Raw genomic sequence first — 24,797 nt, forward strand, 5'->3', positions numbered from 1 at the left:
ACAGTGTTTAAAATTAATATATTCAGTAGCAATAACTAGCTTTTACGGTTTAATACCTAGAGCCGAAGGTACACCTGCGGGCAGTCATTTAATGTAAAATGTAATATAATACCAAGAAAATTTTGTAAATTTCTATAATATTTATAATAAAACATCATAAAAGATTTGTTTTAAAGCAATTATTTTTCGAAAAAATGAAGTGAAATCATTATTTCGCTTTCCGTCACGGCGTATTCTATTATCGTAAGTGAGATGTCATTACCTAAGGAAACTAGATAAGACTTTTAATCTGAGTTAGATCTCAAGCTTAACGAAAACTGTAAAGAAGTATTTAAAGAATGTCTTGGAGGTAAAACATACGAAAAATCGGTTAATTACTGAAAGAGTTTAATTCCACCAGAGGGCTAAAGATCGATCTTTTAACGTTAAAAAAATAAAAAATAAAATAAAAAATCATAGACATCCATCACTGTAACGAGAAATAATGTTCATCCCTTAAGCTTTTTCTAATATTAAAAGAATTTTTCTTAAATAGATAAGGAAATAAAATACGTTTAATTAAGTAAAATCCCTGTAAAAGTAATTACAGATAATTTTAAGACAGTTTGATAAATATGCTATATTTAACAATTTTACTCGATAGCCTTAATTTTCTTTTGATTTAATTTAATTTAATGATGATTATATATCACGTTTTACTTTATTAATAAGTTTAATTAAGTTATTACATGGTTAAGGATCAGATAAACAAATTGGGAAAACAACCAATCAGTGACGTTTTTGAAAATTGCTTATGTCAGTGACGTAAGACGAACGGGCGAAATGAGTTTCGGCGATCGTTATTGGTCTTTATTATTTAAAAAAATATATATTTTTAATTAAATATAAAAATATCAAGGAAATAAATAAACTTTTTATTTTTAAATTCTTATTATAAACTCGGTTAATTAGGAATGTTTGTATTATATTATTCTAATTTATTAAACTCGTATTACTTGATTAACTAAACAACCAATCAATGAAGCGCAATGAATAAGTTATGAAGTGGGGGATAGTAAATTACGTTTCGAAGTTTTCTATTGGTTCTACGCTAATTACATTTAAACTTTTTACGTAATTAATTAAATTTAACGTTAAAATTAATATTTTTTGAAAAACACTTTATAAATAAATGAAAATTTTTGTTTATCGCTAAATTCTCAATTATGTCTTAATTTGGTAAATTATTTTCAGTACCGAAGAAAGGAATTACGTCACGAAAAAAATTCATTACGCAATGATCTCGTGCTAGTTGGCGGATTGATTTTTCTTCCCTCCCTCGTGATCGACGAAGTTGCGGTAAAGTCACGTTCTTCTGTTTGAGTACTTTCTATAGAACATTTTTCCCATTAACGATGTGACTTATTAAAAAATACAGGCTTTATATTACTCGCTAACAATTTACCACTAGGTTTATATATTGGTTTAGGTTAGGCCTAATGATGCGAAACTTCACATCATTAATTTATAGTTTATTCAATATCTAGACGCTAAGCAAACATCGAGTAGACAACATCCAAATGTTTGCTAAACATTACTTCAACACACTAATTAGGAAAATAAAGTCGCTGTTATATAAGAAAGAAAACTCTAAGTAGCTCGCGGCTCACTGGTTGGAAAGCTTTTAGCTTTTTCATTCTGTTGCAAACATAATTCTAGTGTTGGTAATAGTTAATTAAATCAATATGTTTTGGTCGACGTTAGACACTACTACACATTATTATTATTAAGTAAACTTGCATGTCATTTCAATATAATACCCTAACGTGTTACTTAAAATTGATGATAATATACAGTTATTATCCAACGTTGTTTAGTGTTTGTATCATTACACAGGTTATTCTTTTTGATATTTTTGTAGGAGCTATTATTGTTTATCATGTTGCCATATCACTATATATATTGCAAACAGTGATTCCTGTTAGTATCAATGTTAGATCCATGTATTAAGTATTATCTGGTAGATGCTGATAAGATTGTTGGGCATATTGGTTCTGTATAACTGCATACAATAGGGCTTCTTTGTTGTTATCAATAGCTTGTAGCTATAGTGGGATAGAAATGTTTTCATGTTTTCTGTTATATTTGTAGCTTTATCCTTATTATTTTTGATATTGATATAGAAGTCATTATTATCATGTTGCCATATTGCACTGTAAATTGTGATTCCTGTTAGTATTAATGTAAACAAATCTATGTATTAGTATCAGATAGATACTGATCAGGCTATTGCTTGTTAGTATAGGTTCTACATAATTATATGTAAATATGGCCTGCTTGCATTATCAATATAGTTAATTGGTAGTTATGTATTCCAGGACTAACATTAGTTATGTTAACAAGGCCTAATATGTATTTTGTTAGTTGTGTTTAACATGTTTTGTATTATATAGTTATATTGTATATTTTAGGCCTAATATTTTATGAATTTTAGGCCTAATTAACTCTAACATGCTATGTGTTGTTATTTATTTATTTTAGGCTTATTGTTAGTTAATATTAATCAGTGAACTGATGTTTATGTTAATTAGGATAATTATAATTAATTCTATTTCAAAATTAAGTGTGATTATTCAATATTTGAATCAGTTTTTATTAAATAATAAGCTCATAAAATATTTACAAGCTTAAAACAAATCTGAATTAAAATTATTAAGGGAAAAAAAAGGGGGAAATACATTATTAACAAATATGCAAAGAATTTTATATGCGGCTTGTAATCAGTTAAGAAAGTTAAATAAGGTAATTATCATAGTTAAAATTATTTAAAGTAGGGTTTAAGTTAAATATGTATTTTATGTTTAAGCCAGCGTTTAAGTTCAAATCTAATTTCTCAGTCCAGTAATCCTTGACTCTTAAACAATAAATATACACAGGCGTACGGGCGAATGAAAAATGTTTAGTCTTTAGTCTCGGAGTCATTTATAAACGTTTTGTTAAAACCTGTGCGCATTAATTATCTGTAGGAAGTTCTCGTTTGTTTTCAATGGTCGAAAATTTGAAATGCATGCAAATCGCGAAGGGCGCAGCGAACAATACACTTTAACAAAAACGCTAACAAAACTCTTGTTACACTGGCCTGGCTCACGGTTTAAAAATACCAAGAGGGAGGCCATCGATCACACAAGGAAACAGTTTAACGTGGATACCTATGACGTCACAGGCACACAATTTTTCCCTTCATTTCTTCTGGTTGTGGGGAAATTAATAGTCGAAAAATGTTTCGCGTTATTGTTTAGTGACAGATCGTTATTGATTTTTACGATGGATCGCACTCCTTCGTGTTCTAATTTAAAACTAGGCAATTCTCCCTCCTCCCCCACCCTGTTTGCATGGTCGGGACTGTGTTATACAGACGTTCGAGGCAATCGAATTTATTATTATTATTTTTTTTTAAATAAGAAGTTGAGAGCCGTTGCCGATTCTTTAAACAGATTATTGATATCAATGGGTTGGGAATTCCCGCGGGTGGTGTTGTTTTAATTAAAGTTCACAACAGGAAAAATGGCGTTTCATTAAACTGCCTAATGGCGTGGGAGTTTTTCTGATTACTTTTGATTTTTTTTTTTCTTTTTAGTTTTTTTTATTAGGTTTAAAAATTGAGTTGGCGTGTTTTAAACACTGCAATTCCCTTCAGTCGTAAACATGGTGGTGTTTAGGCCTGTAGAAATGAGCCAAACGAGCGGATCATCAACGTTAAGTGCCGCCATTTTTTTTTCTGCTGGATGGTTAAAGTATCGCGTTTATATCTAACTCAACTTTATGGCTACTTGTTAAGGTTATCGATTGGGTTATTCGTAAATAATTCATATACACATGTATATATATAAGTACACACTAAAAAACTGTGGGGGGTGGGCGGAAATTTTAATTAACATAACTCAATTAAACCTGCATGGATTAAAGTCTAGTTACTTAAATTTTGATTTATAAAGAATCGATAATCAGCCATTAACATTGAGAAATTAGTTAAGGGGATTACGCCGACGAATAATTAATTTTAGATGATGTTAAATAAAATATGATTAAAGTGAATATTTACATAAAAATAATTGATTTTTTTTTACTTTTATTTTTTCCTCCGCCTTCCTCTGTCCGTTTTAAAAATTTAATAACGTTTTTAGTGCGGAGAATCGTTTACAAACCTTGTTAAATGTCGTTTATTGTTGACTAATCGTTGAGAACCTCCGAACGACGGCCACTGATTAGAACTAGTAAATAATGGGCGTTGTTTGGGTTATTTCGTGTGCGTTTTTCTTTAAAACACGCGTACAAAATAAGACATTCGACTGTATATACAGCGAAACCTGTGTAAACCGGACACCGCGCGGTGCCGTACATTCTTTCCGGTTTGACAGGCTTTCGTTTTGAATAGGTTTTTAACAAAGCGTTACGAAGAATTCTACCAGTTTAGAGAGGATTTCGTTTTATTTGTGTGTCGTTTTAGACAGGTTTTACTGTATATATAATCTGTTTTTAATCTTCTGCAGATAAAAGAAAACGGGAGAAGAAAGTACAATTGAAAATTGTAATACAGTAAAATGGTCGTTGCTTAGAGGTGGCCGCTGTTAGAAGTTGGAGGTTCGACCGTATATAAGTTTATATTTATTTATATATAAAAAAATAGTTTCTAACTTTATAATTTTTTTATTTGTAGAAGAGAAAATTGGGAAAAAAGAACAAATGAAAATTGCAGTATAAAAATTAATGAAGAATTTTTAAAATGCTGAAAATGCCATTTTTAATTTAATGGATTTTACTTTCACCACGTGGACGTATTGTCGACTAATCATTTTAGTATTACGCCTTTGGCACAGTTTCTTCTATGGTAAGATTTTTCTTTTCTTTATTATTATTATTTTTTTTATTAAAAAAAAAAATAAAGTTTAAATTCGTTTTCTCAATGCCATTAATTTCTATAAATTAAAATATATGACAGATTTATTATTGAACGAATTAAATTTCAATGAGTGGACACGGACACACACACACACACACACACACACACACACGTATATATATATTTTATAATGTATAGGTGTTGTTCTAATCATAAATATTTTATGACGAGACAGAATTAATACCCTGAAACCGAATAAATGCTCACGTTTATTAATTTAAATTTAAAATTTATGAAAGATAGGATATATTTTTAAAAAAGTTACATATATATTTTATATTTATGATCTTTAAATCTCAAGCTTTATGCAGTTCTCCCTACTCCATTTTTTTTTTTTTTTTTTTTTTTTTTTAAAGCTAAAGATCTGATAGACATTAATCATAAGCGGCAAAGTATTAGTAATAACATTTCCAAGTAATTCCGTGATTCACGCTGCTAAAAATCTATTTTTTCCCTGCAAAAATTTAATACATTTTTACTGATTAATACAGTATAATTCTAAAGGGAGTTGTGGAGGTGTATATTAATTTACATGAACTTTACAGCATTCCCAATTTTTTTTAAAGCATTAAACATGGAGAAAAGTAGTTTAAATCGGTGAATTTTTTAGTTCGTGATAACGGTTTTACGGATTATTACAGTATAATACTGGAAATAAGTTAGTAAAGTGTGTTATTTCATGTTAACTTTGCTAAAATAATTAGTAGAGTTAAGCATAAAGTAATAGGCCTATGCTTTTTCTAACTTGTTTTGAGAATTATACTGAATTTATCTGTAAAATATTAAATTTACTGTTATAAATTACAAAATTTCATCGATTTAAACTACCTTTCTCCTGTTTGATGCTGAAAAAACTGGCAGATTGTAGTAAAGTTAGTGTTAAATTAATACTCTCTTCCATCTCTTCTAGAGAATTATACTGTACTAATCCGTAAACACATTGAATTTTCTTAAATTAAGAGATGTAAACCACCTTTTTTTGCTTGTTTGATGCTACAAAAATTGATAAAATTTGTATCAAACGAGCGAAAACGGTAGTCTAGTTGATGTCATTTCGTAATTTATGGTTAGAATTTTAAAAAAGTTTAATGTATTTACGGGTGAATACAGTATAATTTTCGGGATGAGTCGTAAAATTATCTTAGTTCGTATGAATTTTAATAATTTTATAAATTTTTAAGCATCAAACAGGCAAGAAAAGTAGTATAATTCTGTAGTTCATGGTTTATTGCTTAGTAGGGAAATCTTTATGATTAGTAGAATTATAGGCATAGAAATAATTATAATTAATATGGCCTTGTGACAAACAATAAATTATCTTTCAAATTAGAAACTAACGCATTTGCTGTACGATAGCGCATGATTGCATTCGAAAAACTTAATAAAAGTAAGGAAAATTGCATGGTGCCAAGCTACCCATCGACATATTCTGTGTGTTTATAATTCAAGAAATATCGAAATGCGTTAAATCTAGTGACGGAGGAGAACAAATAAAGAGAGATTAAGTGTAATATTTAATTTTAGTTGTATTCAAGGGAATAATACTCTATCGGCTTTATGAAAAATTGATCTGTAATATTAAACACTGCGCTTAATGAATAGGCCATTGTATTAACTCCTACTGCAGTTTGGGTATTGTTTGGAGTAATTGAGAAATATGCCCTCAAGAAATCTCTTTGAAAATTTTTATGTAAGCCGGAGGGGGGAGAGGAATAAAAACTGAATAAAATAGAGCGATAACAATGAAAATATAAGGCATTCACCTGAGTATATTTGTTTCTCCAGATAGCATTAGGCCAATACCTATAAAGATGTAAGAAAAGCCAAATTGCATTCAATCCATCCATCCACTTTTGCTAGTACGGAAAATGTTATTTGTAGATTGAAATAATGCATCCAATCAGCCTCTGGAGCTTTAAACCGAACTGTAGATCCTTTATATAGAGCGAAGTTAACCTCATTTGAATGCGTTTCTTCCCCTTTTATTAATGGTTACTTTGGTAGAAAGTTTTCCCCATAAGTTTTCTGTTGGATAAATCATGAACTTCCAGTAAATCTTAAGAGAATAGAGTAAAAATGTATGCCATTTTCGTCCTTGTGTTCTGATTGTACTATATTTATGTTACGCTGTAATACATTGCTCGTCTTAAAGTAGTTCTGCTACTGAGAGGCCGCCATCTTTAATCCTGTGTAAATTTTTTTAAAGTATATCTTTTCCCTTTTCTCATTACGTTAACGGAGTTTGACGTAAACAAAGTTGTTATAAATTCCATTAAAAAGCCTAATTAGATCACAGCGTCATTAGATCCTATCAGTAGCTTGCCGTTATATTAAAGAAAAAAAAAAGGTGTTTTTGGTGACTCTACAGATAGAAAGTGCTTTATTTTGCGTTATTTAAAGTCGTTTTTAACGTCTACTCAGTTAAATTCAATATATTTGTTTGTTTGAATGTATAGGGTGGTCCAAAAGAGATTTGAAGCTCTTCACTGTGATAGAGGCAATTTTATTTCGCATTCTGCGTTATTTAAAGCTGTTTTAACGTATTATTATATTACTTTCAATACTTTTTGTTTAATTGAATATACAGGGTGGCCCAACCGAAAAAAATCGGTGTAGCCGTTACCTCGGGGTTTAATTCACTTTTGGGCTACCCTCCAGTTCGAGCCGAACTTAACTTTAATATTAATTCTCTAAGTTTTATCTCATAATATAAATAAGATATGAAAACGTTAATGGAAATATGTTGCTTCCATCATTATTTTAAGAATTACTTTTCTCGATTTACCGAATCAATGTTTTGTTAAATTCACGAAGGTTAAAAATTGATGGAGATGAGAGAAAATATTAAATAATAAATTATTATTTTTTCCATAATGAAAACAACTAATACGAAAAATTCTCTTCTTTTTATAAATGATAGAAACAACAACTTATATACACTTTAGGCACGGCCAGAACACAGAATTGATTGAGTTATTTCCTTTATTTTTTAAAATTATTAACCGGATAAGATGGATGAAATTAATAAATGATTTTCAATATAATTTTATGGAAATAAATCGAATGAATTTGATCAGAAAAAGAAACTATTTTAGGAAATAATGGCGATTTTTCGCTCGTAATCGAGGTCATAAACAGCAAAAAAAATATTTGATTTAGCGCCATTAAATACTTAAAAATAACGAAATTTATATCATATATAAGTAATATTTTAAATCCCGTTAATAATTAATACTTAAATTAATATATAAATCATTAGTTTTTTACTTTCCCGGCTGTTATGTAGAATAAAACCTGTCTAAATCGGACTCTCACTGTATCGAGTATTTTTTCCGGTTTGGCAGGTTTTTTAACACAAAATCGCCGAGTTTCGTAGGATTCTTTCCGTTTAGGCAGGTTTCCGTTTTATTAAGGGTCCGTTTTGAACAGGTTTTAGTCGTGTCAGGTTCGACTCTCCGGGTTTTTTGCACATCTCCACTTTTTGAGACACTCATGAAGCCAAAATTTGGCATGGTAACTTGTATGTAAGGGGCATTAACGTCATTAAATTTTGAGGTACGGAACTCGAGGGGTCGTGTCTCGAGAGGAGTCGGACTTAATGAAGATTTTACTCATTATTGGTATTAACAATATTTTTTGAAACTCGTTTCTATCCTGAAAATTACGCTTCTTTTGCCTTTTTATCATAATTAATAATATAAAAGTTATTTTTTAAATAATATCTCGTAACAGATGATGCCGCACGCAATTTTAACTTTGAGCTAGTGTCACAGTGTTTTTCTTTTAAACTTAAATGTTTTTTAAAATGACTTTTATCGTAATTTAGCAGAATTACTCCTCTTAAGCTTTTGTTACTTAAATTTATTATCGTACTTACTGTTCGAGTGTCATGAAATTCGAGCAAAGAACACTTGCTATTTTTTTTCCTTCCGTGTTCTGGAGTTAAGTTTTAGACTCTCGTTGCTACATATAAATTTTAAAAATATAATATTTAGTAAAATTATGATACTAGAGGATGTGTAAATATACTAAAAGTCTCGAGAGGTTGGATAGTCAAGAGCTTATATAGAATCTCTTCTGCTATTTATATGGGAAATCCACGCTACAATCCCATTGATCTCTATTCTCTAAGGTATATTTTCAAGGAAATCTGGATCTTCCCTATCGATTCAATCTCTCCCTGATATTGCTAATATTCCTCCATTGTGTTGGTTACTGCTATTGAGAAGCAGAGAGAGTTTCCAGCACACTACTAAGAGACTAATAAAATTAACTAGAGTTGTAAAGAGAGAAAACAAACTGATTAACAAGCGGAGTATGTATCATTTCGTATAATTGTACTAAAGTATATTTTGTATCCTGTTGATTTTCTTGAATAATTTTATTTATTTTTTCATATTGGTATATGTTTAGAAGCACTTTTAATCATAAAGTTACACATTTTATGTGGAATGGAAACAATCTCTGATTCATTTTGTGTACACAGAGTAAAGCGTAAGTAAATACAATAAGTTGGGGATGTTAGAGAAGGTAAAATTAAACAAAAAGTTAATATATCGTGCTCGTGATTTACCTGAGATAACATTGAAATGCAATTAAACCACGTCATAACCACGATCAGCTGGAGAAAGACAAATAATCTTTCTTCTTCCTGTTTGTTGTCGATTTCTTTTTTTCTTCGACCAATCATCAATGAAACAATACGTAAATCTTTCACGCTTGATTTCTTTCGTATATTGCAAAGGATCGCACATGTCTATCGATATTTTATAATTTTTTTTCGTTCATTTTGGTTAGTGTTTATGGTTTAATTAATGTAGACGGAGCTGGATTTTAACAGCTTTATTCTTTAGAACAGACATTGTAATTTCAATTATTGAAGCGCGCTGAAAAACTACTCGACTGAATTAATCACTTATTTAATTTGTATTTGTGAATAGGGAAATAATACAAATGTACCGTACACAGAATTTAGTTAAATTTGTGTGAAATTGGCTCGCTCACTATCTCTCTCTGTAATCTTCCTCTACTTTTATGTTCATTAGTTGCTCAAAAACGGTCATTCGATTGAATAAATGTAAGTTTAAAATTTTCTGAATATTTCTAAATGATATTCTTGACTCAATTAAAGTTCTCAGAAGTTATTTCTTACATTTCTAGTGAATGTTCATGCACTTCTTACACATGTTCTGACACTTCTGAGTGATTGGATCGGGTTGATGGAATAAGGCAACGCAATAAATGGGCGATCTGCCAAGGTGGTACCTCCCTGAGATTTTCTATTGGAAGCTGGCTCCTATTTAGATATTTACAAACGTGAAGTAAACCCGGAAAACTCCACGTGGCGAGGCGCGAACCTGCTACCAGTGTTTAGTAGTTTTATCCACTTGGTTACCTTTAAACTTTGATAGAATTTTCTATTCAGAACCATAATCGTTCCACTATATCAAATAGTTTAAAAAGTATGCCCAGTAATTGCTCCAAAGATTAAAATAAATAAATAAATAAAATAAATGTCGACTCAGTTGAACGGTTCAAATTTCCCTTAAATCTGTCAACCATTCCGGAATGCTTCATTATTTTTATAAAGGAAAAAAAAACAAAGAAAAATCGGGTGGTATATATATTTAAAAAAATTACTCAGTTATAAAGCAAAATGTATTCTCATCCCAGAAGATATAAATCCGCAATATCGTGTCGTACGATGGAAATTAAATTAATTCATCCCCTCCCTTTATTAGTGTCATATTTCAACTTAATAATTGATCATTTTATTATGAGTCAATTGAAAAAACAGTGTATTTTATCTTGAGAAATTTCTTTTGTTCTGCCAGATCAATATTCAGGTCATACATCTCTATCAAATAATAGAGAATCCAATCTATCTTAGTAGTGACGTCAATTTTTCTAGATTTTACTTGTCATCAGAATGAAGAAAATTCAATAAAAAAAAGTATTTTTTTAGATGCTCAATTTAAGCAATCGAGATTTATTACCGAGTTTTTCAACTTTTATTATATTCAAAGCAACCTCCTTTCTGATTCCTCCTATTTATATGCAGCGTGTTTCTTTGTTTGGATAACAGAAATAGTGTTTTGAATAGAATATTGTATAAGAAAATACTAAGAATATAAACATATTTTAAATTCACACCCCAGAAAATATAAATGTGAGGATATTTTTAATGTTTATTTAAACTTTATTTTCCTTCCTGTAATCTGAATACCATTTTTTTTTTTTTCTGTAGCCTATTTTAATCTGTAACACCAGAGATATGTCAGCCTGTTGCTTTGCATGTACGAGTTTCGTGTTCGGGAAGCTCTGTGTCCACTTTTTAGCCAGTGGATAAAATTGGTCGTGGGTTCGCGCCTGATTAATAGGCTGGTCGCGGGGTTATCTTAATGTGTTTAACACCTGAACAGGTGCAATTTTTCCATAGAAAGTCCTGTTGCCTTATCCCATCAATTCAACCATATGTGTCTGGTAAATCCAGGAGCGAACACGAGAGGGTTGGAAGAACACCATCAATTTTTCGGGGATATGCTGGGTACCGTCCATTGTGGCGCATCTCCTAGCGCCCACAGAACACCGTTAACCATACCCGTATACGCCAACACGACACGTAGACGATCTGCGAGGGAAGATGGCCCCCCTGGAGGACTTTCTTCAAGAAACTAGCCTCTATTTAGGCGTTACAAACGTGAAGAAAACCCCACTCAGCCAGGCGTTGGAGAGGTGCCGATCGAATTAGTGTTTTCACTCGGGCAATTGTGGGCCCTTTAACTACAGGAATGATTTAATTATAAACTCGATTCTAAAGAATAAATAAGCGAGTAGTTTGTAACGATCAAACACTACATTTATTAATGCGATTTCTACTTAAATTTTACTAAATAAAACGCGCATGCAATCGAATAAAATTCTTACAAATCTTAACTCGTACTTAAAATTCAGTTCCGTAATCATCATAAACATCGATATAATTATCCAAAGGCACGCATTTTCCTCATTATTAGCTCAATTTTCATATACTTTAATTCTCTCAGTTAAATTATAAAAAAAGGAAAGAACAAGAACTATTCGAACTTAAACCACCTGCTGTAGAAAATTTACTCTAAACAAATTCCCCATTACAGAATGATCGATAAAAGTAACAGGGCGATGTTTATGGTCAAGTAATTTATATTATTTATACAAGAAGACATACTTAAGAATTTAAATTTTCCTTTTTTTAACTGCTTAAGTGAAGTCTTATTGGACAAAATCGATATCAGGAAGCGTGTTTGTTCTTTTCTAAGGGTTCGTTATTCGTTCTACAAGCTGGAGTATTCTGTTAAGAGGGCATTGTGCAAGTTTAATGTAAGCCTGTCATTAATGTTAAATATTTTATTTGAGACTTATTACAGTTAATATTTGGATAATAAGATATGTATATATTTAATATATATATAAAGAGAGAGAGAGTGAGTAATTAACCGAGCTCGTCTAGTCTGTCTATTCGCTGAAAAATTAATGTAGTAGTAGTGGTATATCTTTATTGTTAAATAATATACTAAACGTAGTTTTATTTTGGTTAATTTTATTATTTCATTTTTAATACATGAAACTTAGAGGAGGTGGTTTAGAATTTAGTGTAGTAGAATTTCTTAATAAAAGTACTGGGTTTTGCAGATACTGTGATATAAGAATAATAGTAGTATTTAGTTGTATGAGTCCCTAGACGTGTACTGGTTTGTTGAGAAGACGGCATAACACATGAACGATCTGCCTTCCGGGAGGACTTTATGAGAAACTGGCCTAACTATTTAGGCGTTAGACACGAAGAAACCCAAAAAATTCCAATTGGCCAAGCGAGAACCCGCGACTACATCCCAGTATTTTGGTGGTTTTTATCCATTCGGCCAATGGTGGACCCCAAGACGAGCGAGGCCTCTTATATTATGTAAACAATATTGTCCAATGTCTAGTATTCTATCTAGTACTAGATTCCGAGTATTTTCGTGCATATTTGTGAGTGTCTGAAACCCGTAAAATAAGAGGGCCTAGTGAGGCCCTTTTATATGCTTTTATATTTTAAAGCCAGTATTTTACGGTAGTCGATCTGAGTTCCGAATATCGATAAGCGCATTTGTGTTCTGAAGCTCTAAAACACGAGGCTGTATTGGGGCTTGTAAAACAAAAGCCTGGATTGTTTATGGTTAATCTATAATATAAAAGCCTGATTGTAGTATATATAAGAGTTTCTTGCTTACCAAATTCTCAGTTTCTGAACACTTTTATAGTGTTAGGGAGAAGAAAGGATAGTTTTTAAGGTGACGTTGATTAATCAATGATATACTAACGATGAACTTGGTTAACCAAGTATGTCTTTAATTTTTTTACTAGGTTGAGCGGATTTTAGATTGAAAGACTGATTTTTTTTCTGTGGTGTTACTAGTAAAGTAATTGCAATCACAGTGCACTTTTTGGTAGTAGAATATGCCTCGAGCTAGTGTCTTTATAATGTAAATTGGAAAATTGCGTTTACGTATTATGATTTTGCAGCTGTAGAATAGTAAGACGACTTTTTTCCTCTGGTGAAATACCCCGATTTTTGTATAAATTAAGTATGCTATGTGATCACATTTAGGCCTAATAGTGTTTTTTTCAAATTTATGGGTGGATTTAATGGTTTTCTCGAGGTTTATTTTGCTTTTGGAGTCTATACGCATTTATATACATACATAATATTGGACTGTAGTTAGATTTTTATAGAAAGAATTGATGCTAGATTTATTGAATTGCATGGCCATGAATTAGAGCATCGTTATAATCGAACTAGCTGCCTATACCCGGCGTTGACGGGATGTGGAATTGGTGACATTGGGTCGGGGGAGGGTGAGAAAAACGACGATCTTAGTAACTGAAATGTACGTTTGTTGACCTCATTTTGTATTTACAATAATGGAATTACTCGGACTGAAGTTAACTTTTAACATCGTACATTTGCCACTTTCTCACGCCTAAACCATTGCAACCTTTCTCGAGTTTCTCTTCAGTGCATTATCTACAGCAGGGCTTCTTAAACTTTTTTTATTCACGACCCCATTTATGATTGTGATTTTTTTCGCGACCCCCAAAAAATATGAAATAAAGATATATGAACATTTTGTGATGATTTCTTGATTAGGTAACAATATACAGTACATACATTTGAAAAAATATAGTTTTAGAATTTGTTTAAAAGCATACAAAAATATAAAATTAAAAATTGCACAAAAAGTTGTAAAATTGTATTTATTATAGTTACAAAAATTATTTTCAATATTTTGCATTAAAATCTCGCGACCCCAACATTTCGCTAAGCGACCCATAGTTTAAGAAGCCCTAGTCTACAGGGTACGAACTTTAATTTGATACCCGAACCATATTTTTAGCCCCAACCGTTTACTCAAAACTAAGTCAGAGAAACTGAAACTTTCTTTGAAATAATATATAGATTCTCTTATATTAAAGGCAATCTTTACGCTGTAGATTTGTGCGTTTACACATACGGCGACCCGAAAGACATTTACACAGTTTTTTGCAAGCAATTCAGTATAATTTTTGCAAGAGTCGAGCGGGTAGAAACCACTGCTGATGGGTTCGCGCGTGACCAACGGACATCACTTAGAGTTTTCCTGGTTTTCTTCGCTTTCTAACATCTAAATAGGAGTGAATTTCTCATAGAAAATCCTCCCTGGAGGCATCACGTATTTCAACCCGATCGCCTTTGTATTGCGTTGCCTTATCCAATCAAATCCAATTTTTGCAAGAAAGTCAGCAATTTACGAAAGTATGTTAGGCGCTGTGATTGTATGTATCGAACAAGAAGAATCCAATTCTGAATTTTTGCAAAGTTTGTAAGTTTTTACTAGAATTTCTTAGTATTTTATGTCAGTTAGGTTTTGTTTTAGCAGGTTTAGCCTATTGAATTTTACAGGTAATTTAAGTAAGTATAATTTAAATTAAGTAGTGTGATGAGATCAATGGTACTGTGATAAGTGCGTTGGATCCGTAGTGTTCGGCCAGGTTTGCGATAGTGTGCTATTACATACTCCTCACGGGTTTGGCCAGGCCCACAATGGGGCGAAAACAGACATTACCTGGACATCATCCACAAATCTTTCATGGGTCATTTTTTGGGACCATCCGGATTCGATTCCGGAATCCCCAGAGCGACAAGCCAACGTCCTAGCCATCATGTACCCGTTGTAAATCTTAAAAATAAAAGCGAAATTGCCCCGACTAGAATGACAATTTAATGAGAAACAGGACCCAGCATAGCCTTGTGAACTTGCAGCTTGCAGCTCTGAGGGATCCGATATGGATTCCTCATAGCGGCAGGCTAAAAGCTCACTAAATTCTGCTCCAGGTCTCATCAGTAGTCGAATGGATAAAAAAAAAAACTTGACACTGGTCGGGGGTATAAGCCTCGCTAATAGGCTGGCCACGCGAACTTTTCCGGGTTTTTTTCACGTTTGTAACATCTAAATAGGGCCAGTTTCCCGTAGAAAGTTCTGCTTCATTTCGCCAACACTTAGATGATGTTACAAGACGGCACAAGAAAATAGAATAAGATGAAAGAATTTCAATTTAACATTAAATTCTACAAAGACGTTACTTTGAACTTTTAAAAATTTTTTTCAAATCTCCAGACTTTTATAGTTTCTAAGAATCCTTGCGGGCGGACGAATAATGAACAGAAGGACTAATTGAATCGACAAAATGAATGCAAAAAGCCATTTTTTAATCACGAGAAACTATTGAATTCGCAATTGATTTCAATCATATATCTTATAGACGTCATTATCAGAACAGAAATTGTTATCTGGTAATAAGTAGATAACGATTTCTGTTTTAAGAAAAACTAAAGTGCATTTTTCTTCCAAAATCTTGATTCAAGAAGGGAGAAAAGAAAGCAAGCTCTTAATAAGAATGCCGCGTACTGAAAACATTCTACTTATTCTAATTCACGTAATTTGAATAAAATATTACGTCTAAAACTGTAACACAATTCTCTGGAGAATTGCCACGTAAAAAAAGCAAACAATTTTCTTAAAAAATATATTTAGAATTACTTAAAATTTATCCAAAATTCCTGTCTTCCCTAGTTTATGTATGGCACCTCTCCAGCGATTTTTTTTATTCTTCTCTTTTAATACTTCCATCTAAATTTTATGAAGAAGCAAATGGAATAAATGTATTTCCTTCTGCCCGAGGCCGTTACTTCATTCTGTTTATATATATATATATAATATTTGAAATCTATCCTGTAAATTTAATCTTTCAAGCTCTAATAATTTTCCCAAAAAATGAGGAAAATATATGTAAACAAGAAAACATTTTCTTAGTCTGAAAAAGATGTGAAATTTAAATATTGGCCATGCTTTGTGCACTTTTATCGTGTTTTTTTCGGATTAAATTATAGAGTGAAGTGACGAATTCGCTGGATCAGTGCCACGTAGAAACCGCAACAGACTTTGTAATTCGATGAAATGAATGGACCGTAAGAACTTGGCGTTGTATAATGCGAAGAATGTGTTCTTGTAAATTTCACTTAAATATCCTTTTGTGATTTATGCGAGATAATGAAATAACTTGAAGATTATTTGAAGAAATATTTTTTATTTGTATTTAATCTTTGTAAGGTAAAATATGTAGAACCAAACTTTGTATAGCCCTGTACGGTATTCGATTATCTTCGTGGCACCCGTCAGGGAATGGATGCCACGAAGGTTGCAAGTTCTGGTCTGGCCGCGTAGATCTTTCCGGGTTTTCTTCACTTGTCTAAAATTTAAATAGGGCCAAGAAAATCCTCATGAGAGGCATTCTTCATTGGCAATCGCTCATGTTTTATTACCTTATCAATCATAAATGTATTTTCCTTAAAGATCCTGATTTTCGTGGGAACGGAATGAACAGATCTAAGTGATCAGTGTGTTCTCCACTCCTTATACGTATTAACTGATCTCATTCACAATAAAGATTGAAGCACATTAGTAAATCTAATCCACATACAGATTCTCTCTCAATTTTTTCACTCCATCCTGTGGGCATTGAAGAGGTATCTTTCAAGCTTATCGCGAGTTCAGCCATGCGAAGCGGTGAGGGGACGTGCTTGGTGTATCCCGGACAGACCGCTTTCCAAAATTTTTGGGATTGCTTGCCAGGATCCAATCCCTAGCCTCCCAGAGCTGTAGGCTCCTTTGATCGATACGCTGGCATTCATTTCTTCTTGCTTAATTTCATGAATTTTGCCATCTCTCAAGACGATTTTAAGCAATCTGAAACGTTCTTTCTACAAGATGTAATAACACTACTACTGTGTGTATAACTCGATGAAAGCTTTCATGAAATTTTAATTCGTCAAGTATTCTGATTGGTTCTGCGCTAGATACTCACTTAATTGGTTATGCTGTAGCGAAAGAAAAAAATAATTTGACTTTCGCAACTGTATATTGTTAAGGGAATTCTAAGATGTTTCTTCCTCTGTAAGCAAAAGTACAGGTAGAACTCGCTATGCACCACAAGTAATACTTAAGGGAAATAGGTTGTGTTATTTGTAGTATTTTCATCATTTTGAAGAAATTCTATTAGTTCAGTTTCTGTGTTTACTTGTCCTTTGCTTGTGTTCAATTTTTCACTATTACATTAACTCAAGACACTTTCAGATCTTTCTCCTCCATGACTCGAGTCTAATTCCATTTTGAAATCGATAACACTGGGTTCCCTACGGAAATTTAGTCTTGTATTCGCTTAGTCAAATGTTGAGGTGTATATTCTTGCAAAACTCTTCATTGAAAATGTGTTAAATGCCATCCTCAACAGCATAAACATTCGTCCAATTAATAATAATTTATAAACTTTGAATGGATTAATGAAAATAATTAATTAGTTAATTGTTTTAAATGAATTTGACAGTGTGGAAACAGAACCTAATCACTCAATCAATCGCAACAATATTTGTGATATTCACCTGGATTTGAGTCTGACCAATTGAGATCCTGAATAAATAATTTTAGGCTACCAGAGGCATGGTTGATAAAACCACTGAAGTCGCGGATCCGCGTGTTTTTCGGGTTTTCTTCACGTTTGTAACCACCTAAATAGGGATAAATTTCCAATAGAAAGTCTTTCCAGGTGGAATCCCTCTCAGCACATCGCCCACGTGTCTCGTTGCGTATACAGACAAACAAACAAACAATTTTAATTTTGTAAATTATTAATCGCTTAAGTGTGGCACTTAATTAAATTAAAATAATAATTGATAATCAAACACGTAATCATCCGCACAAAACTCTAATTTCCTAATTCAATTATTTGTATCTTGGATTGAGTTGATGGGGAAGAAGGCGGGGGCGATCTGTTTAGGTGTTAGACACGCGCAGAGAGTACACACAACTCCACGTGACTTGGCTGGTGGGGGAGCGAAACAGTACAGTGGTTTATCCACTCGGGTGGGGACACTGTTGTATCTTGTCAACTCGGCTCTGTTACGAATATCGAAAATTTAATTTTTTTTTAAAATAAATCATAAGAAAAATGCGCTTTATAACGAAGCAAAAAAACGAAGATATAGCTTTAAATCTTACATCGCATTTAATAAGTTCTTGTTTATTTTTGTTAGGGATAACGTTTTAGGAATGTTGAAAAGCTCGGTAAAAATTTCTTTTTCCCCTTCTTCTTGCGGCATATGTTTTTTTCTTTTTTTTTGCATTTTTTTTTAAAGCTAGATAGATTACTAAACGAGACATGGATGCGAGGTACGTGACGTGAAGAGATTTAAGTCGAGTGTCACGTGTAACTGGGATGCTATTCAAGCTAAAGCGTCTATTGTGCCTGGAAGACGAATATTAAGCGGGAGAAAATTAGATTTTTGGTTGTTACAGAAAGAGTTTAAGAAGAAAAGAATTACAAAGATGCTTTATTTGAACTCTTCTCTCTTCTTTTTAATTTTGTCGTTTATATGACCTTAAAAAGGGTCAACGTACGGCCTTAAAAATGATTAAAAATACGCCCCAAATTGTTAAATATAAAAGGTGAGAGCAAGAGAAGGTAAAAGGAGTGAGTAACAGATGCGTGTGAAAGATGTGAGCAAAATAGAGTATAAAGCGTGAGCTAATGAAAGGTGCGAGCAAAATAGAGTATAAAGCGTGAGCTAAAAGTGAAAGGCGTGAGCTAAAGAAGGTGAAAGGTGTGAGCAAAATAAAGTATAAGGCATTGAGCTAAATAAAGATAATGAAAAAAGGAAGAGAATGGAAAGATTTGAGTAAAACGTGTGAGCAAGACAGCGTAAAAGTGTGAGTAAAATATTTGTATGAAAGGTGTTAGCAAAACAGATTATAAGGCGTGAGCTAACGATGTGAGGAAAATGGAGAGTGAAAGATTTGAGTAAAACGTGTGAGCAAATGTAAAGGTTTGAGTTAGAAAATACAAGGTGTGAGATGAAGGTGAGTGAAGGTCTTTAGTAAAACATGTGAGAAGAGAGCGTAAAACATGTGAGTGAAAGGAATGAGAAGGAAGAGAAAGATGTGAGTAAAAGGTACGAATAAAAAGAAATTAGTAAAATATGTTCACGACGCGCCGCCGTCGCGTAAACAAGAAACAAATGCAGTTGTATTTTAAATGCCTTTCGAAAGAAATAACTTATATTCGATTTTAAAAAATTAATATATAATATAGAAAATTACGTGCTTTTAAAAAACAGATTTATAAATTTTTACAAAATGAATTTGAGACTTTACATATTACGCTTATTTTGTAGGAAATAAGCGCGCCGTTGCACACGACGTTAAGTAAATGGTATTATTTACTTAATATTCTACGCAGGAAACTGGAATATAAACAATTTTATTTTTAAATATGTTAAGAAAAGTTATTTTAATATTTTCTTTCTCGATATTTATCAAAATAACAACGGTTTAAAAGATAAAGGCGGTGGCGCCACGTCGCATTGTTAAGCGGCGCGTTACGTGGGCGTTGTTAGGCGGCGCGTTACGTAGGCGTTACGGAGAAAATAATTATTACAAATTACTCTACTTATTTTTCTTTAAATTAATTCAGTTTCGAGCCCGTTATATATATATATTTTCTAACGTAATCAGAAATCGATGGAGGTATCGGATGGCTTGAAAAGTAAAATAAAAAGTAGAAAAATGTATCGAAAAATAAAAAATTTACTGGTTTATTAATATCTAACGAAAGGTAACATTACTCTATCATTATTTTTAATGTATTCTTTCCTCTGTTGATACTACTGTTACGTTATTGGATCGGCTTGTACAGGTTAAAAATAAAGCTCCTCCTGTTCAATGTTTCAATATTTAACTAAGTTTCATTAAAATTTCTTTTTCGTGCCATTATATACAATGTTTTCCCCACTATTTTAACTATTTTTGAAGATAATATGAAGGGTATAAATGACTAAAATATAGGAAAATGTGTAGTAGAGTTCTCATTCTGTTTCGTAGATTGTTACGTGTAACAGGGGAGGGAAGTATGGCGATCGGTCAAACTGACCCTCTCAAATATTTCTATGATTTTGGACTCGGGATCTTAACTTCGAGAAATGTAAAAAATTCGGGGGTAAAAAATTTATTCTGTATGTATGAATGTTGTTTGAAAGGGCACTGTTTTGTTCGCCTACTTCAAAGCTTAATAATTCCCGTGCCTTTTATCGAAATTTTCTGAAATTTTGCAGGTAGGTTTGCATATTAGGGGGAAGTGTTTCTGGAAATATTCAGGAAAATCGGACGATTAGTTCGGGAGATACGACCCCCTCTGTTAATATCTTCCGAACCAATTTGAAGACTTAAAGGTAATGGTAGCAATTAGGGATGAAAACAACGTTTCCAGCTTTTCTTTCGTTGATTTAGCAGGGATACGTAAAGAAATTAATTTTAAAAAAATTTAAATAATAATATGTATTTTATGCGTTATTATGAGTTATTATAATTTTTGAATTATTCGCCGAGTAATTTATTATTAATTACTAAGCGTAAGTATCGTTTTCTTTACATTAACCCGGCTGTATCGATCGCTATAGGTCTGTACCTGTTGATAGTAGTGGCTTGGTTTCTCCTTGACATTTAAGAATTATTTTGATAAAAACAAATTATTAAATTATGAAAGCTGTTCCTATTAACATTTAGAAACTCAATTATCTTATTATTTATTAATAAATACGTTTTTTCTTTAAAAAAAACACCGTAATAAACGATGTTTTTTGCATTTGTTTCGTGTAAATCACTATTTAGTTATAAAAATATTACAGTAAAAACCTGTCCAAAACGGAAACCTGCCAAACGGAAAAAATATTCGGTATCGTGGGATTTCGGTTTATACAGGTTTTACTATAGATAAAACCCTGCGATTTCGGTTTACACGGGTTTTACCGTAGTGCAAAACCGTGCGATTATACAGTAAAACCTGTGTAAAGTGGAATTGCACGGTACTGATTTTTTTCCCCCGGTTTGGCTGGTTTTCGTTTCGAACAGGTTTTCTAACGTAAGAAAATTCGCACCGTTCCAAAGGTTTTTTTCCCGTTTTATTCAGGTTCCGTTTTGAACAGGTTTTACTGTAATTTTCCACTTAAAATTTAATATAAATTTACCGACTTTCTTTTAAAATATTATAATTAATTGTTACAAGAAAATCCTGCTTTAAGTAGTTAAAAAAATTGTATTAGAAGTAAGAAGGGGGTTCGCTAACTGCACGAGCTAGTTTAATTTTTTTTTTTTTTTTTTTAAATTTTAAATAATTAATAATTAATGAATAAATAAGTAAGTAAACATCTTTAAAGCGATTTAATTTATTTTTAAACAGCTTGTAGGATAATTCAATTTGTAAAATTGTAAGTAATTACAGTGAAAAAATGCTACCAGTTAAGGATCAATTTATAGAGAATCTTTAATTTTTATGCGTGTAATAGAGGGGAAAAAAATACAAGAGAGTAAAGAAAACTGTAAGTATTACTTAGCGAAATATCGAGAGACTTTCCGTATTCTTTAGCTATTTCAAAATCTATATTTACTTATTCAAGCGCTTCACATACTTACAGATTAGATATCGAATACTGTACTTAAAACTCCCGCAGTTCGGATTAGTTCTTCACTTTACGTTGAATAATATATATTGTATTATTACGTGGAGTTACGAAAAAGAAGATTTTAATATTTCTATCTAAAAAAAATTTGCCGAAATATAAAGAAACAGTAAAATATTTTGGTATAAACATCTTAAACAGCTGACCCACTATTGGCAGAGTGGATAAAACCACTGAACTTAATTGGTCGCGGGTTCGCACCCCACCTTAAGGCTTGCCACGTGTCTAACCTAAATAGGGCAATTTTCCCATCCCTTTGCAGATCGCCACGTGTTGCATGGCCATATTCCATCAAACCAATTCAATTTTTTATGTTGCTAACGTGCGGTACGATTATCTTTTTAAATATTTTACTTTCTTTTGATAAACAGACTAAAGGCAAATATTGTGAAAATAGAGTTTTAAATATTTAAAAAAGAATTATAATTTTCGTATTCTGTTTTTTTTTTTAGTAAATAAAATACAGATCTTTTAAATAAAGAAGTAATTTCGTAGAATAAATATTATTTAAATTCGAAAATGTAATTTACTTGTGCTAATTTTAAACCTGGGAATATGTTTAGGGCCTTTTTCTGTAATCATCGCGGATTCTCAGGCCCTCATCACCCAACACACAAGGGAGCGGCGGATGGTGAGGGACAAATTCTTGGAGAAATCGCTGGCACGGATTCGAACTCGGGTCCCCCAGATCGGTAGAACGACGCCTTAAACCAGGTACACATGTACCGGTATACCTATAAAAAATATATTAGAAAATACGTGTACATTTCGGTCGACCGTCTTTTGGGCCACCCTTTATGTATATTTAAGTACACAGGCTATCAGTAAATATTCATTCGAGCGAGTTTATAAGTCTATAGAATAGTTTTAATATTCTCTTTAAGTATTCCGAACTATTCCAGAGCTCTGTTTACAATCCTTTAGCGTTGTGAACTGAACTGTATGACGTATCAGAAAACGTAACGAGGATTATTTAACAATTAATCTGTGATAAAATGGCGCGTATCGTAGATTTATCTCCGTGCTAGAAGGGGAATTCAGAGGATAGATCGAGTTCAAATATAATATTCAGGAAGTAGAAGGGTTCAATGAACTTCTTAGCTCTTAGGCTATACCAGAAGATAGAGAGAGAGAGAGAGAGAGCATTTTCTTGAAATAGGCCGATTCGAGTTCAAACAATCAATTTTAGAATTTATCTTACTAAAAATACTTATAGAACCGTTTGTCTGTCGGTATGACTTTCCTGGATTCTATCAATGACGTTCGATTTTTCTTTCTTTCTTTTGTAAGAAGAAAGTTGAGAAAAGTTTGGTTTAAATATTCGATAATATATTAAGTTTTAATGAAATTTAAATATATATGTTCTGTAAATTATTTATATATATATATTTTTTAATATTTAAGACCGAATAATTTTTTTAAAAAAATTATTCGGTCTTAAATATGTAAAATTTCTGGAATTTGTCGTTTTTTTAAGTTTTTGCTTTAAATTTTTTTTTGTCGTTAATTTTTTTTTTACTTTTATTTTAATTTTCTTAAATTGTTTACATTTTTACCCTCTTAAATTTTTTAATTATCTTGAATTTTTCCAATTTTCCCTTAAATTTTCTTTGAAAATTCCCTTTTGATTTTCTTGAATTTTTTCAAAATTTTAAAGAAATCAAGTAAAATTGATATCATTTGTCTGCGTTTAGGTAAATTCTTTCGGCACAAAATTAAAAATCCATTTGAAATGTTAAAAAATTCGAGAAATCAAAGAAAATTTTAAAAAACCTTAATAAATTCCAAAGAAAATTAAAGAAAATCGAACAATAATATTTTCTTTTAAAAAAACCGAATAAAATTGAAGAAAATTAAAAGAGAAGTCAAAGATAATTGAATAAAATGAAAAAATAAAAGCAAAACTTAAAAGAATCGGGGCAAAATCCGCCGAATGTTTTTTTTTTTTTCCATTTTTCGATTATTTGTACAAATAATCGAAAAATAACAAATTAGATGATTACCGGACTCGGTCGAAACTTCGATTTTTCTTAATAATAATCTATCGCAAACACACAGACACAGGGACAATCGACGAAAATTTAATCAATTCGGAAATGCATTGAATTCCATAATTCCGGCCAATTACTTCTACCCTATTCAGAAATAGAAATATATTGTTAATTTATAGAATTAAATTTCAGCTGAATGGACTGCTTTTGGCGAATTAATACTTTCGACTGTGGCTTTACCAGCTGCAATTACCAAGGAGAATTCGATCAAATCAATTAGCAGAAGCCATATTTTTGCCAGTATCTGATTCTCTATCGATCCAAGATGATGATGATAACATTGTTTTGTATTGTTTATGTACGGCGAACGGCGAATATTTCGAGCCGGGCACGTGCTTAAGCCCGTTACTTTTACTTCCCTGGCTGTTGTGACGTCGTCTCGAATTGTTTTCACTTTCCTGGCCGTTATAACGTAATACGGGTTACTTTCCCGGCTATTACTGTATAATGTTGTAATCATGTCACATTTGACCCTCGGAGTTTTTGGAATTTCTATGTTTTGAGAGCTTCCGAACCTAAAAAAGTCAAAAACTATGTGTGTATCTACTTTATTTAATATCGCGGGATGAGGTGAAGATTAAGTAACGAAATTTGGTACGATAACTTACATGTAAGGGGCATTGGTATTGTTAAATTTTGGTCGTGATAGGTCGCGTGTCGTATCTCGAGTGGGGTCGGACTT

At 32.0% G+C, this 24,797-nt stretch overlaps 1 long non-coding RNA gene across 1 annotated transcript in view; it reads left to right on the forward strand.

Moving 5' to 3' along the window:
• The first annotated feature begins 1,275 nt into the window (after positions 1-1,275).
• Positions 1,276-24,797, forward strand: part of LOC136987272 (uncharacterized) — a 59,890-nt gene continuing 36,368 nt past the window's right edge. Inside the window, exons 1-2 of the long non-coding RNA XR_010882599.1 lie at positions 1,276-1,338; positions 4,697-4,867. This is a non-coding gene — a long non-coding RNA (uncharacterized lncRNA). The remainder of the gene's footprint in view (positions 1,339-4,696; positions 4,868-24,797) is intronic.

This window comes from Centruroides vittatus, unplaced genomic scaffold, assembly GCF_030686945.1.
Source record: "Centruroides vittatus isolate TY-2023 unplaced genomic scaffold, ASM3068694v2 scaffold_149, whole genome shotgun sequence".
Taxonomy (NCBI): domain Eukaryota; kingdom Metazoa; phylum Arthropoda; class Arachnida; order Scorpiones; family Buthidae; genus Centruroides; species Centruroides vittatus.